The following is a 15,548-nucleotide window of genomic DNA, read 5'->3' on the forward strand; positions in this document are numbered from 1 at the left end:
AACAGAATTATAAGATCACAAACCATATACGAATTTCACATTTTAGACATTCTTGTAATTGAAACACAAACAATATCTCTATCACATACAATAGAAAAATATACTATTTAACATTTTATAGTCATTTTTAAGCCAAACGAGCCCCACGGAAGGTCAAATTAAGAATTTTAAACTCAATTGGGCTAGGTGAAAATTTTTAGAAATGGGCCTATGCGTTCCGTGGTCACATGATCTAATAGATGCCCGTGTGGGTCACATGACCCAATAGCTTAGACTGTGTGACTCACATGGCCTACCATATGGCTGTGTGGCATCGACAGTCTCAATTTCAACTTTCACCGATTGTTGTTTTCTAGGGCTTTCGTTACACACCTGGTCAGTTCTGATGCTAACATCATAGATGTAATACCCCAAACCTGGCCTAGACGTTATGACCGAATCTGGATGGGTTACATGAAAGTGCTTTTAGAAAACCTTTTTCAAAACCTTGTCCGATGAAAATCGTACAGATTGTTATCTTTACTTAAGTCATGAAATCTCTATCCCATTTATTATGTGAAAACATTTCATTAACGCGAAAGCTAAAACCACATTCAATTATAAATCAATAAACTTAAAAATTGAAAATCCCAAAATAAACCCAAAACAGTTCGAGTCCAAAGACATGAATAATCCCAAGAAAATAATTTTTAAAGTATAACAGATGAAATAAATGTTACACATAAAACCAATAAGTATCTACCAGTGGTCACTATCGAGCCCTCCATCACACTGATCCATCTACTGCTGAGGATTACCTGATAAACAAAATAAATAAAGGGGTGAGTTTCTGCAAACTTAGTGTGTACATCCCCATAAGTAGCAAACATACAAATAGATAACAAAATACAGATAGTTCGGCATTAGCCGTACAGATATCACATGCATAACATATTAGATATAAGAGAACATGCCCACCAACTCTGCACACCATCACTGACCAACCCAACACACCATGTGGGGATAAAATCGACCCACCCAACCCTACATACCAAGTATGGGGATATAGTCAACCCATCCAGCCCTACAACCGAAAGGTACCGTAAAACATTACTCAACAGATAAGGACAACGTAGCTGCCAGATATCAGGCTAGTCGCCTCTCAAACTTCCTTCTCTTCGCAACAATCCCAACTCAATGCAATGTAACATACATATCATGGCATACTTATATGCAGGTATCAAAGCATGTCAATATCATGGCAGAACAGATAAACAGAATCAGACAGTTACACATGCTTATAATAACATGTTTTTGCATACAGATCAGGAATTATTCATAGTATGAGGTCTGAGTAACGCTTACCGCCCCTACAATTAGGTCATAGTCGACTTAGGCGACCCGTGCAACCTTAAAGAACATTTAACAAAATTGGGCTCACACGCTCGTGTGCCCTACCTATGTGGGTCACACGGCCCAAATTGGCCTCGCCCGTGTGGATCACACGACCTGGCCTAAAATTCCCACACACTCGTGTGGTTCATCCATATAGTCCCACATGCCAGTGTGGCCCACATGGCCTATTTGCCTGAGCCCGTGCCTCGTACACGGCCTACAAGCCATCATACACCTGTGTCTGTCATGCCCGTGTGGCACGTGCATGGCCTGGCTCTTTGATCACATGGCTGTGTATTGCCACACGGCCTCTACGCGGATAGTCCACATGCCCGTGTGGCTTCGAAAATTTTGGTTTCGGCGAAGCCGAAACCGTTTTCTGTACAACAAAGTACACACCTGGTATCAATTCGAAGCTAACGCAATCTCGAGCACTCTAGAACCTATTATTAACAAACCCGAGACTAAAATCAATCACTTGAAACGATTTACTATGGATACCCAAATCTCGAAATACTAACAACAACCTACCTTTAATGAACAACGGCAGTTCCTTACTGATTAAAGCGCCGTTTTAGCAATCCACAGATTGATGATTGTCTTCTAAACAGAAAATAATTCTCTTAATAACCTTATAATCGTAAAAACCAAACAAACGCACCCCAACACTTAACGAATCTGCGCCAACCGTAGAGAATAGCAACAATGAGGAAAAAGGACTGAAAACTAATACTTAATGAAGTAAAAATCAATAGCAGCAGGGAAATTTCGATTTAGAAGAAAAAGAAAAAGAAAAGAATGTGAAGAGGGAAAAATAGAAAAGAAATTCGACATGAAGAGTTCTTTTGGGGAACTCCTCAGAAAAATCTGATAAACCCTATATTTTCAGTGTTTTAGTTCGCCTCCAATTCTATCACACCCTTATTGGCAAAAATTAATGCCCAAACCAGGATTCGAACACAGGACCTCTATCATAAACCCTTGCCCTTTAACCACTAGACCAGCAGGCCCATTCTGTCAAATTTTTACCAATAATTTCTTTTAAGCCCACTAACCAAAAGTCAGGCTTTATTCAGGCAAAAACCCAAAACTAGCCCAAGATAAGTGTCGAACTTGAGACCTCCTAAATACACCTCAGAGTCCATAAACACTTAAACCAACATAAATTTTATGCCAAACCAACACAAAACAAATGTTCAGATACCTCCATGCTCAACAATCACAAAAGCCGAATTTACCAAAATTTGGGGCGTTACAATAGATGTAAATCCAGCACCTAAAAATGACATTCAACTTAACAAATTTAAAAAATAAAACGAAAAATGCCCTTCGCTTTCTAAAGCGTTTGACCTAAAATCAAAGAACATTCGATCCTTGCAACTTAAATTATCACAAACCATCCCTTATTATGGGTGTCTGAAAACTTACCCTTAACAGCAGAAAATTAAACGCACTTACAAAGCTAGAGGAGTATTCATCTCATGATTCACACCTAACCAAATTCGAATTCAATTAAACAAAAATCCACACAACGGACCTACACTTACTTCACACAAAACATTTAAGGAAATTAAACAGGGAACACTTACAATTCGAGTGTTGAACTAAACCGAAACACTTAATTACATACAATCCACACGAAAATAAAACGAAGTGAATTGTCGGTAAGAACAAACCAAAATCACAACGACAGTAAAGTGATAGAATAATAGTTGTTAACTGAACGAGAATAATAGAGACTTACAAAAGTTCAAATGAAGAAAAACCAAAAAAAAAGAAAATTAAATTTTTTCGTCAGAAAAAAAAGATACATAAAATCACAAAATGGGGGAAAAAGAGAAAAAAATGAAACGTGTAACGCCCCAAATTTCTTATGACTGTTTCTATTAAATTTGACAAAATATGTATCTGCTTTAATGGTTAAGTGTTCTAGGAGTGTCTGAGAGGTCTTGGGTTCAAGCCTCATCTTTAACAAATTTTGAATATTTTTGGATTTAAGCTTTATCTCTTTTCAATGGGCTTATATGAAATTATTTGTAAAACCATATCAGAATGAGCCTACTAGTTCAAGTGGCAAGGGTGTTAGAGTGTTGGAGGTCCTGTGTTCGAATCCCAGCATTACTAAGGGTGTTACATTTTACTCTATTATCTGATAGAGTTTCAGTTGGATTAAAATTCTGAGAAAGTTATTACTAGTGGGGTAGTGGAGTGAATTAGGGGATCTTGGGAATATCTGATTAGTTTTATCTTTCTCTGTTTCCTTCTGCCAAATATTTTCTGTGTAAGTTTCTTACGTTTCTCCCCAACTTTCTTCCTCGATCTTTCACTACTCATCATCATTCTTTTGGTTTTTCCTTACTATTCTGACTTGCGAATCGTCATGGTTGGGTTCCATAAGTAAGCCCTCTTGAAGTTCTAGATTTATGAGGATCGATGTCGAGTTAGTATTGTGTTGTTTCCTTGTTAGGTTACGCTCGAGGGCTGGAGGGTGCTGATCGGTATTCTTATTGATCATAAACTTCACTCCTCGTTTGAAAGTAAGGTCTCTGGTAGTTTTCGAAATTGCCTAGTTCGTTAGAATTCGGGTTAGTGTCGTTCTTAATGGCTAATGTGGTGTTATTAGTCAATATTTAGGCTTTTGGAGGCTTAAGATTGTTGTTGCATCGAACCAAACCAAGTGTGTATTCAAAACGTAGAAATCGAGCTTTTGGCAAAAGCTGAAAAAGACCATTGTCGATGCCACACGGGCATGTGGTTATCCATATGGTAGGTCGTGTGTGAAAACACGACCGTGTGATCAATGAAGGCCAGATCGTGCGCAAGACATGACCGTGTGATGGCTGAGGTGCGGCCGTGTGGGCCACACGGGCTAAATTGAACTGGGCATGTGAGCCCAAAGAGGTAGTCCACACGGACATGTGGAATTTGGGCCAGGCCGTATGATCCACACGGGCTAAGACCAATCTAACCGTGTGGGCCACATGGGCGTGTGGGCTCATTTAGCTAAAATGTTTCCTAGGGTTGCACAGGTCACCCAAGTCAACTGTGAACTTATTGTAGAGTCAGTAAGTGCTACTTAGACCCTAAATCATGTGATCTAAACATACAATGTATGTATTGAGCATGCCAAATTTATGCATTTTACTGATCTGTATGTATGACTGATAACGGAATATTAGCATGAAAGCATGTATTTCTGTATATCTGCATTGAGCATGTTTAGTTGCATCTGCATTGGGGTGGGATGATTGATTATTAGAGGAAGTGTACTGAAAGGCTTTCATGCCTGTTATCTGGCAGCTCAGCTGCAATATTACTAATAAGTGTCGCATTCGATACGACTTGGTGTGTAGGGTTGGGTGGATGTTTTAAACCCCACATAGTGTGTAGAGATAGTTAGAGATGGTGTGTAGAAGCTGGTGGGTAGGACACTGATTTATGTTACTATATGGAAACTATATCTGAATGGGCTAAGGCCTAAACTGTATCTGAATTTGTAATAGGCTTAGGCCCCAGACTACATTTGATTGATAACTGTTGTTTGACTGTTTGCATGACTTCTGTGGGGATTACACACTAAGTTTACGTAAACTCACCCATTTCTATTTTATCTATATAGGTATCCCCAGACTTAGACGGATTGGTGCGGCGGAAGACTCAACGGTGACCACTTGTCAAGTGAACAATTTTAATTTAATTTATGGTTTTATTTCCTATTTACTTTCTTGGGTAATTTTGATGTAATTTGGGAGTTTTAGACTGTTTGCCTTTATTTTGGATTTTAACTGTTTTCATGAACTTTAGAATTGCAACGAAAACTCGGTTTTATTAAATACAATATTTTTCCTAAATGCGAACGATTTTCCTTAAACATCACGGTTTTAAAAGCTTTCGCTACAAAATATGTTTTTAAACGAATTAAATTAATAGTTTTGAAATTGACGAAAGATAAATAAAAGCTAATAAAAGGAAACATTTTTTAACTTGATAAATTCGATTTCAAATTCCATTCCATGTGACATCGCCAGATTCGGCCATAACGTCTAGGCCGAGTTTGGGTTGTTACGGAACGTGAAAGAAAATTGAAAAAGTAAACGGTTGCAAAAGAGGAATTTTGTAAGGAACATAATTTTAATAACAATTTTTTTTAAAGCCACCTATATCCCCACCAACTCCCACTAAATCTGATTTCCCTAACTAATCAGATTTTCCCTAGAATTTAAAACAAAAAAAATTTCCACTTGTACACAACAAGATTCAAACTCAAGACCCTTGGGTAAGTTGAAGCCTTACTACTAAACCAGCTTGCCCATTCTTGACAGCACTTGAGCCAAAACAAATATATAAGTTACAAGTTTAAAGATAGGGGTTTAGGCAAAAATTCAAGGGAAATGATTTGAGCCCGAAACCTCACACACACTACTCACATCTCTCAACCACTAAACCAAATTGATTCACTTGATAAAATTTTCACTATCTTAACTAAAATATCAGGGCATGACCAATCTTGGTTTCACAAACCCAATTTCTTCTAACTCAGTTTTTGGGATATGACATAATGAATACCAAGTTGTCAGGTTTTAACGTGGGTTCATATCTCACAATTCTTGATTGGAATAATGATCAAACTAAAGGTAAATAGAGATTAGTTAAGCATAAAATTAATCATACTTGATTAGATTATGAGAATGGATTTTAATGAAAGATAATAGGTGAAGAAGGGGGAGAATTAAAAGGGCAATTTCTCCAAAATATAAAAGAGAAAAGAAATGGTACATTGCTTCAAATGCAATAGATGTAGGAATGTGCTAAATTGCCTTTTAAATTCAAGTATTTCAAGTGTGTCTTCATGCCACAATTACAAGTCCTTATATACACCTTTCAAAGAGCCAATTTCACATGATTTTCTCCTAGAATCATGCTTCACAACCAACCAAAAAATCAAATTTTTTTTCTAAATATAGGGTTCTGTCAAAGTAAAAAAATTTAATATTTTTTATCAACCAAAAAATAATTCCACAAATTTCAATTCAACTCCTCATTTTGCTTTTTGTTCCATTTTAGCCTGATTTTGCTTGTTTTTGAACTTCGACACTCTAATTGTATTCCTGGCATATTACAAGCTTAGTAGCATTCTATTAAAAAATTGACCAAAAATAGGTACATTAAACACACAAAATTAGCTTGCTATCAATTATTTTTATTTATAAAATTCTTGTGAGTCGAAAACGGATATAGATCATAAATGTAATTTTTCCAAAAAATAGTTCATGACGAGGAGAATATGGAACAGTGGCAGTCGAAGACACAAAGAATGCATTGTGATGAAAAACTATGTAATTTTTGTTTTTCATTTTTTCCTAAAAATAAAACCATGAAAACATTGGCTGACAATTTTATTTTATTACTTATCTCTTTATATATCTATTTAATAATTATTTATGATATAATTGTGATATATATATATATATATGTATGAGATTATCTACAGTTGATCTATCAAATAAGAAGTGTGACAATGAGAAAATACATGTGTTGTATTGTTTTATTCACTCCTTATAATGCACTTTCAAGTGCTCACATAATGCTCAATGAGCCATATCATAAATCTCATATAGTGTGCATCAAATCAGTAAACCTCATTATAATCAGTCATAATTATTTAGCATTTACATAAACATCTCAATATGCATGTCTCAATATGCATGACCTACCATATCACATCTTATAAGCATAAATTTCATAAAGATAATAGAACGAATAGGGAAAGTTTCACTCAAAACTTAGGATAGATGCTTAGGCTGACCTAAGCTCCCATTTAACCTAAGTATTCTTACCTGGAAGTAACAAATTTGACCACTCACTGAATAACTTTCGTGCAATCGTTGGAGGCTAAGTAAGCTTTTCTTTGCCCTTCGATTTGCTTATAGAGGCTCTCGGTTGATCTGAAACTTTGCACTTGTGTTAAAAACATTACAAACACATCATTTACAACTGTAAACACAATCAAATAGTTGCAAAAACGCAGATCTCAACTCCTCTTTCTCACCACCAAAAACTAACTAGTTTTAATGAAATAAGTGTTTTCAACATCTAATTTTTATCCTAATCCTTAAACATGTTTCTAGACATCATAAATATCATGTTATTACAGATCTAAGACATGAAATTCATCTTATTTACCGAATATAACTTTTCAAAAAATTTGAGCTTACAAGAACATTAAAAAGGGAAAAACGTTCAATTCGTAAAAATTCTTTAATGATCTATATAATTGAGTTTATGAACCTTCTAATCGTTCAAAATAAGTCAAAAATCAATTTAAAACAACAAGTTAACTCAATATTCCGTATTTCACCATTCTTATGCCAAATTTCGGTGTCAAAGCTTTAGATTTAATAAAATTCATAATTGTTGATCAAATATCGAATTATAAGAACAAGCTTAGTTTTAACAATAAGAATCAAAATATTACCTTAATTTGAAAAGAACGACGAATTGTAGATCTAATTCGATGAAAAACTTTTGAAGAACAATGAGGAAATTTATGAAGAAAAAAAAGAATTTTCTTTACAATTGAAGGAAGAATTGGTGTTTGGAAGGTTAGAAAATTAGTAGGGATGAGTTAATTTTGAGAGAAAATGCTCTGATTTATAGTTTAGAAAATTTTCAACTGAAGAGATGAAAAGAGAGGGAAACATGAATGAGGGTTTAAATAGCCAAAGGGAAGAAACATATTTTTTAATTTTGGAAAATTTTCCATTTAAAAACTTTCTATTTTCTTCCTTTTCCAATTAAGTCTTTATTTCAAATTAAAACCCATTTCCTTAATTATTTTCAAATATGGTTTCTTTTTTAAAATTCGTTTTAAGAAATTTAATAACCAAACACTTAATTCTAATTTCCCAACCTAAATTTTTGGACCTGAATATTATTTTAATATTTTATCAAATTTTATTAATCACTTTCAATCCAATTTTGGTATCCGGAATGGATACTCGGTCCACTAAACCGATTCTACTAAAACAATTTTTGGGATGTGACAATAATTTCCTCTAAAATAGTATATATTTCTCTTGGAAAATCCTTTGGGTAAATTTGATAAAAATCCCTTAATCCACTCTTCATTCAACCAAGGTGATAAGGATAAGAACTCAACCATTATTCAATAGACTCATGGCCTCATCAATAGGATTTGTTAAAGCATTTGAGAGTCCTAGTCAAACGCCAACTGTTGTTTTGTCAAACATCTCATAACTTTGTAGGCCATAATCATCAAAAAGGCTGAACACCTTTCTATGGCCCAAGTAGAAATTTGTTCTTATTCTAACAAAACATGGAACATGCAATGTCGAAAACTCCAACAATATATGAGTTGAATTAATTTTTAAATATGATTTAGGATGAATATATGGTGACAAGCCCAAAACAAAATTTTGAGAAAATGAAGAAAAAGGAAATTATTTTGTGTGGCAAATCCATAGTTGATTGCTGGAAATAAGTGTGATAATGTGAAAATGCATGTCTAAGAATAGTTTTGGCTAGGAAAGACTTGGTACTTCAGAGTGTCATGTACACCACCTCTCTTTCTTGGGAACCTACCTAGTGCTTTATTCATCAACTACATTTACTATTCCAGTATCCAATTGTGATGACAAACTGCACCACTATATAACTTTGTGCAGAAATCAAGAATGGAAAAATTATAATTTTATTAAACCAAATGTCAATTTGATCGAAGCAAATGATATAATTTTCTTGGTAATTCTTAAGTCAATATCATGACTAATCTAAAAGAGTAGGTGATAGATAGTGGTGCCACTCGATACATTCATGATAATTAAAATGCCTTTATGTTCGACTCTAAAGTGGAAGAATGAGAAGAGGTTGTTCTATCTTAGAAACTTTGGAAACTGCATATGTGCTTGGAAAATGCTAGGTTATGTTCAAACCTCCGTCTAGAAATACCTTATACTAAGTGAGATGTTTCATATTCCTAAATTTCAAATCTATTTGGTTTCTACCATATTATTAGGAAAAGTTAAAGTAAAAGTTTCCTTCAAATGAGATAAGATTATAATGATTAAAAATATACTTTCATAAGAAAAAGTTTTTCTAACCATATATTTTTTGTTGTTTGATTTAAAAATTATTAATGGCAATGCTAGTCTATGTGCTTGCCTGATTGAAATATCATGATCTATGTGGTATGTTAATAATGGATTTGTGAATGCATGTCGTCGTGTAACTGAAAAAAATTAGAGCATTAAAATACTTACTAAAATGTGTGATTAATTTATAAGTTTACTATATATAAATTTATAAATATATTATTTATGGGGACTAAAAGATTAATTTTCCATTTTTGCTTATTGCCCCTAAGCCTTGCGGGAATTGTGTGGGTGAAGCCTACGTGTAAATTATGTATGAATCCACGTGCTTGTAATCATACAACATTTGACGAAATCATGTTTTCTGTAAGTGATGGTCAATTTGGTGAGGTCTTTCAATCGCAATGGAGAGATACAATAATAATATATAGGATTTTGTCCTAGTTGAGATAACCAGTCGAAATAAGTAAATTCGATCAAGATAAGGTGATTCGGCTAGTATTGATTTTTGGCGTTAATAAGAAGCAGAAAATGTAATTGGTTCGTGGAGATGGTCAAGGGTGGGCCTTGACCCAGCCTGCATGTTTTGGATGGGCTTCCAACAACCTGCCTATCGGCGGTCAGGCGGATAGGTTCCAGTAGTGTTGGTTGTCCAATTTTCCCAACAACGAAGCGGCCCATTTCACAACCTCTCAAATTGTCTTGATTCCCCCAAATCCTTCCTTCTCTGCTGAATGGGAAAGGCAACCTGCTTTGCTTGTTTCTTAAGTTGAATTGCGAAGCTTCTTTTGATCCCATGTCTGTCTGGGTTTTAATGGTAGTGACCAATGTGGTGGTTTAATTAATTGATGTGGGAGTCTAATCGTTCCTGCATGCATTATCTGTTGAAGTTGACCAATGCAAGTTATTTTTGAATCTGATCGTCAAAAACTTGATGACCCACCCCATCTTAATCAATCATTCGGCTGATTGCTGGAGTACCCCAGTAATTGAACTGGATAATCGCTATCTTTCTCCTTTGTTGTTACAGATATAAATTGGGTAACTTGGCTTCTTCACCACATTACTTGTCTTCCTTGCTTTTACTGTGATGGTCTCGGGCTTAGTCTTTCCTTTCCTTAATCAGGTTTAGTGCTACCAGTTAATAAGTTAATTTAAGTTCAATACAAGTAAAAAAAATGAAAGAAAGAAGGTTGAAGTAGACGAAGCCTCACATGGATGTGAGCCGAGTCAAATAGAAACCCATATACACGTTTGGAGGTTAGCCAGCTTTAGGTGGCATCTATCTGTCTCCCATTATAATAAACACCGAAAAAAAAGTGGGAAAGGGGGCATTTCCACATGCACAAACAACAAAGGAAAACACTCCTACGTTTCTTCTCATAACCTAACCCATGTGATTGATACCCTTTAATATAACTGTGTTGACGCCTCCACCTCGCCTTCGCCTTGCCCCCTTCTCAATTTACTAACTTTCAGCCCACCCTTTTCTGTTCTATATACACTAATCTTTAATTAAAATTTTATATATAATGAAGTTCAAAATTGGTGCCCTAAACATGAAAGATATCTCACATTCACCCAAACCACCCCCACCATCTCTCTTTTTTTTTTTTTTGCCATTGCATGTTCTAAGCAAAAGTTGACTAATCTTAACTAATTGTATTTCATATTTATCAATCAAAAACTCCAATTCAATTGCTTTTAGACATCACTTGTTTACTTAGCTACTATATTAGCTTAAATAATTTATTTTGAAGCTTTCCAATGAAACCCCGAGTAAAGTCGTGATATTCATTGGTTGGAAAGGTATTTATAATATCTATGAATGTGGATTTAGTTGATATGATTTTCCGGGGGAGTTGGTTAGGTCGATGGGAAAATCAAAGCTTTCGGTTCCAAGTTTTTTTCTGAGAAAAGAAAATAAGTTGATGCTGATGATGATATAAGATACAAGTTAATTGCAGGTAGATTGAAATAAAAATCAAACATTATGTAATCAGTTTGTTTCGAATGAAATAAAATATTTGTTGTAAATCAATAGCACATATGCTGTTTAGAAACCAACAAGTATGTGGAAACAGTGCATCCAAATGTTGTATAAAGAAGTGGGGTCACGTTGAAGCAAGTTTGTAGGCCTTTAAACTGAGTTAATAAATTAATTAGAGAGAGGGTTTAATTAAGCTGCTACCTGCCTAATTTATAACGCAAAATTGGGTCACCAGTAAAGTAGGGCAATTGATTACGCTATCAAACACAAAGTTCATTTGTCGTGGAGCCAAGACCTAACTACTTTCAACTGTTGATGAAGAATCTGTATCTAATAATTCGAGTAGTAAATTTCCAAATAAAAAAGGTTCGATTTTCATTTTATTACTTTTATTTTTAGGTATATTAATAAAACTACCCTGATCATTTACAATTTTGATAATTTATTTTTTAATTTTTAATTTTGAATCAGATTAATTTTTTTCTAATGAAATATAATAGTGCTGATGTGGCTGTGAAATTTTATTTAATTTAATTTTGACAATAAGTAATTATGCATTAGTTTTTTTTGGTGAAAAAGATAAATACAACCAATTAAGCTAAACTACTTTAAAAATTGAAGAAAAAGTTCAGTAAATGTTATTATTTAATATTTACGAGTCAAATATGATATTAAAATAAATTTTTATATTAGCAACTTATGCTATTTGAATGAACAATTAGGTTCAAGTGGTAAAACCTTAAAGTCAAGTGTTTTAGAAAATGAGGTATCGGGACTTCGTTTCTATAAACCGAGCCATGAATATTTTTATAAATATTTACTGAGTGTTAGTAAGGTTGTATTAAAGTTTCGTTAAAAATTTTAATATTTAGATAGTTAATTAATTAAAAAAAAATATATTATAAAAGTTACAAAAGCAAGTCTCTATTAATTAATAAGATAATTGGACAAAGTACAAAGGTTTATGAGGCAAATATACCATTGTTAAAAAGTGGAACCGTTGGCTTTGTTTTAGTATGAATATATATGTTTTATTAATTAAAATAAAACTAATTAAAATGTAATAAAATAAAACAATAAGGCATTATCATTTGATTTTCTTCTTTATACACCGAATGTCACCATGGAAATGGAAATAGAAAAGCTCCAAGCTTTGGTCTTACTATGGATGATGCATGTAAGTTCATTTTGATCTCCTTTTTTTAATTTTTATATTTTTGAGATCGTTGCAACTAAGTACAGCTAGTTCGTACCTTCGTTGTTGAAATAGTTAAAGACTTTGAATGTTGTCTTCATTGTTGAAATAGTTAAAGATTTTGAATGTTGTCATTGATGAATCTTTGTGATTTTATATGTTAAATGATGAATTTGAGGTATTAGTTGTTATTTATAAGTATTTTGTTAAGTGATTTTGATGAATTTAACGATTAGGGATTAAATTGTTGAAATAGTAAAACTACAAAGACTTGGTGTGAAATTGTGACAAATGTGGATAGTAATGGCTGCTATTAGTATTTGGCTAGTATGAATTTTCAGTAAAATTGGTTTATTTGCATGATTAGGACATAAGGACTAAATTAAATAAAAAGGAAAAAGTTGAGGGAAATTTTGTAAAAATGTCAAAAGGGACTAAATTGCATAAAATGAATTGGTTTTGCTGTCTAAATTAATAAATTGAATGAAATTGTTAATTTAGGTCAAGAACGATTGAAAAATCGAGGAGAAGAGAAAATTACCAAATAACCCCTATACTTAGTCATTTCTATAATTTAGCCAGGTAAGTTTGTACGATTAAATACCGCTTTGATGTTATTGTAAATTATATGTTGATATGTTAAATGCTATGTAAATTGAATGATGAAAATCCAATAATGCCATGATGTCTACCAAGCCCCGTTTGAACCTTAGGAATTCGTAGGATACAAATTACATGTCATTAGGGTTTTCATGTTTCGGGTGCTGGTCTTGAATGTCCTACCGATGGATGAGGTTCTTCATTTTTTGCGGATACACCACATCTCATGTGAGCAACATCGTGCAGCTTACATTCCAACCCACAGCTCATGTGAGCAATGATGTAAAGGAAATGAAATGTTACGGTTATATGTTTAGCACACTTTGTGTGAGCTATCCCGCATATCTAATGATATTCTAAACGGTTCAATGGGCATGAAAAGGAAAGAAACAGTAAGTATTCAAATGATTATTGTCATGAATCTATGAAAATAAATGAAAAGGGAATGTTCGTTTAAAGTATGTCTATGTTCATGAAACTGATTTTTTAAAGTGATGTTCATGTATAATCAATTATCTTATGTTAATTCAAGTGAGTTATGAGTTGGTGTACTAATATATGCTGTGGAGGTGCTTAGGCTTGTGCCAAGCTTATGGTTGGATTATATCATGCTTAATCTTAATGATATACTTTGAAATGGTAAGTTTCCAAATGTAAATATGCTTATGTTCATGAACAGGTTGCATGAATCAAAAGATATATATTTTTTATGAAATGGCTTATCATGTGGTTGATCCCAAAATAGTTATGTATAAATGCACTAAATTGTGTATCGATGATGATATTTATGCTTATGACTTGTACTATGCAAATGGTACGGGTAAGAATAGGTAATAAAACGATAAATTCATAATTGAGATGTAATATGATAAAAGGATTGATGAGTTGAATGACGTACTTATATGTGAAAAATTTACTTATACTATAAATGAATTTACTTACGTTATGAATAAACACACTAATACGTGAATTGATAATGTTATTTCAGCTTATGCTAAGTAAATGAAATGGTAAATAAGTAAATGGAATGTTTCATAGTCTTAAGAAAAGGTTGATGATTATGTAATACAACTTATAAGATCTTAATATGTCATGAATGGAAAGTATACGTGATGTTGAGGGATTTTCTCATTTATGGGTTGATGGTTATGTAATTTTATAAATCCTATGACATTGGTATAGGTTTATAATTATCCTATAAAGTTTATCATTGAAATGGAATATTATGTTTAAAGATTATACGAGCTTACTAAGCATTCATTGCTTATATTGTTATTTTCATTCACTTTACAGATTATCAGAAGCTCGATCAGTTTGGAAGCTCGTCGGAGTTCTATCAAACATCTAGCAATTATATCGGTAGATTTTGATGTTTTGGTCAAGGCCATAATGGCATGTATAGGTGGACTTGTGTTTAATGATCTAGTTATTATGTTTGGCATGTATATGTTATTATGGTTGATGTACTTATGGTACTTAGATGCATTGATGATTGGTGCTTTATGGCTAAGTTGATGTATGTTTTGAATGACAAATTGGGTATGTGATGGTGTAGTTTCAATGGTCAATTATGGTATAATTTGGTATGGAATTAAGCTAGATATGTATGGATAAGTTATGGTCAAATATGTATAAGTTTAGGTATATGTGTTTGAGATGCATGAGAGCAATAGTTCAAATGGTAAGTTATATTGACACGGTATAAGTCAAGTATGGTATGTTTTGAAAGGGTAGCAATGCAAACCAAATATGCATATGTGTAGTTAAGTAGAATGCTTGCTTTTAAGGTGCCTTATATGGCATATTGGTTGAATGAAATTTGGTAATTTGAATTGGTCATATTATATATGTTTTGGTATGTTTATGATGCTTTGGTCATATGTGCAAATGTGTTTAGGTACAGGCTTGAAAGGGGTGATGGAAATGGCTTGATTTTGGCTAATTTCATGTCCACACGGCCTAAGACATGGGCGTGTATCTCAGCCGTGTATGACACATGGCCATGTGTCCCTTGTAGGTTTCAAACAAGTCAGGCAGCTACACAGCCTGCCACCCATGGGCTTGTGAGGCCATTTTGAGTGTTACACGGCCTGACACATGGACGTGTGGCTTGGCAGTGTGACCCAAGTCAGAGAGTTACATGGGTATGAACACGGGCTAGGAAACGACCATGTGTCACTATTTTAATTGTTTCATGGCTTGAGACACGGACGTGTGTCTTAGTCGTGTGAGTCACACGGCCGTTTGACCCCTTTAGTTTGAATTTTTTAAACTTTTT

At 33.8% G+C, this 15,548-nt stretch overlaps 1 long non-coding RNA gene across 1 annotated transcript; it reads right to left on the reverse strand.

Annotated features, from left to right (window-relative positions):
* Positions 1-649: 649 nt before the first annotated feature.
* On the reverse strand, positions 650-7,295 carry LOC128290399 (uncharacterized). The gene is made up of 2 exons (XR_008280218.1): positions 7,212-7,295; positions 650-797 (listed from the first exon to the last, which is right to left on the reverse strand). It is a non-coding gene; the product is annotated as an uncharacterized LOC128290399 (long non-coding RNA).
* Between the last annotated feature and the right edge of the window lie 8,253 nt (positions 7,296-15,548).

Source organism: Gossypium arboreum, chromosome 3 (assembly GCF_025698485.1).
Source record: "Gossypium arboreum isolate Shixiya-1 chromosome 3, ASM2569848v2, whole genome shotgun sequence".
In the NCBI taxonomy this organism is placed as follows: domain Eukaryota; kingdom Viridiplantae; phylum Streptophyta; class Magnoliopsida; order Malvales; family Malvaceae; genus Gossypium; species Gossypium arboreum.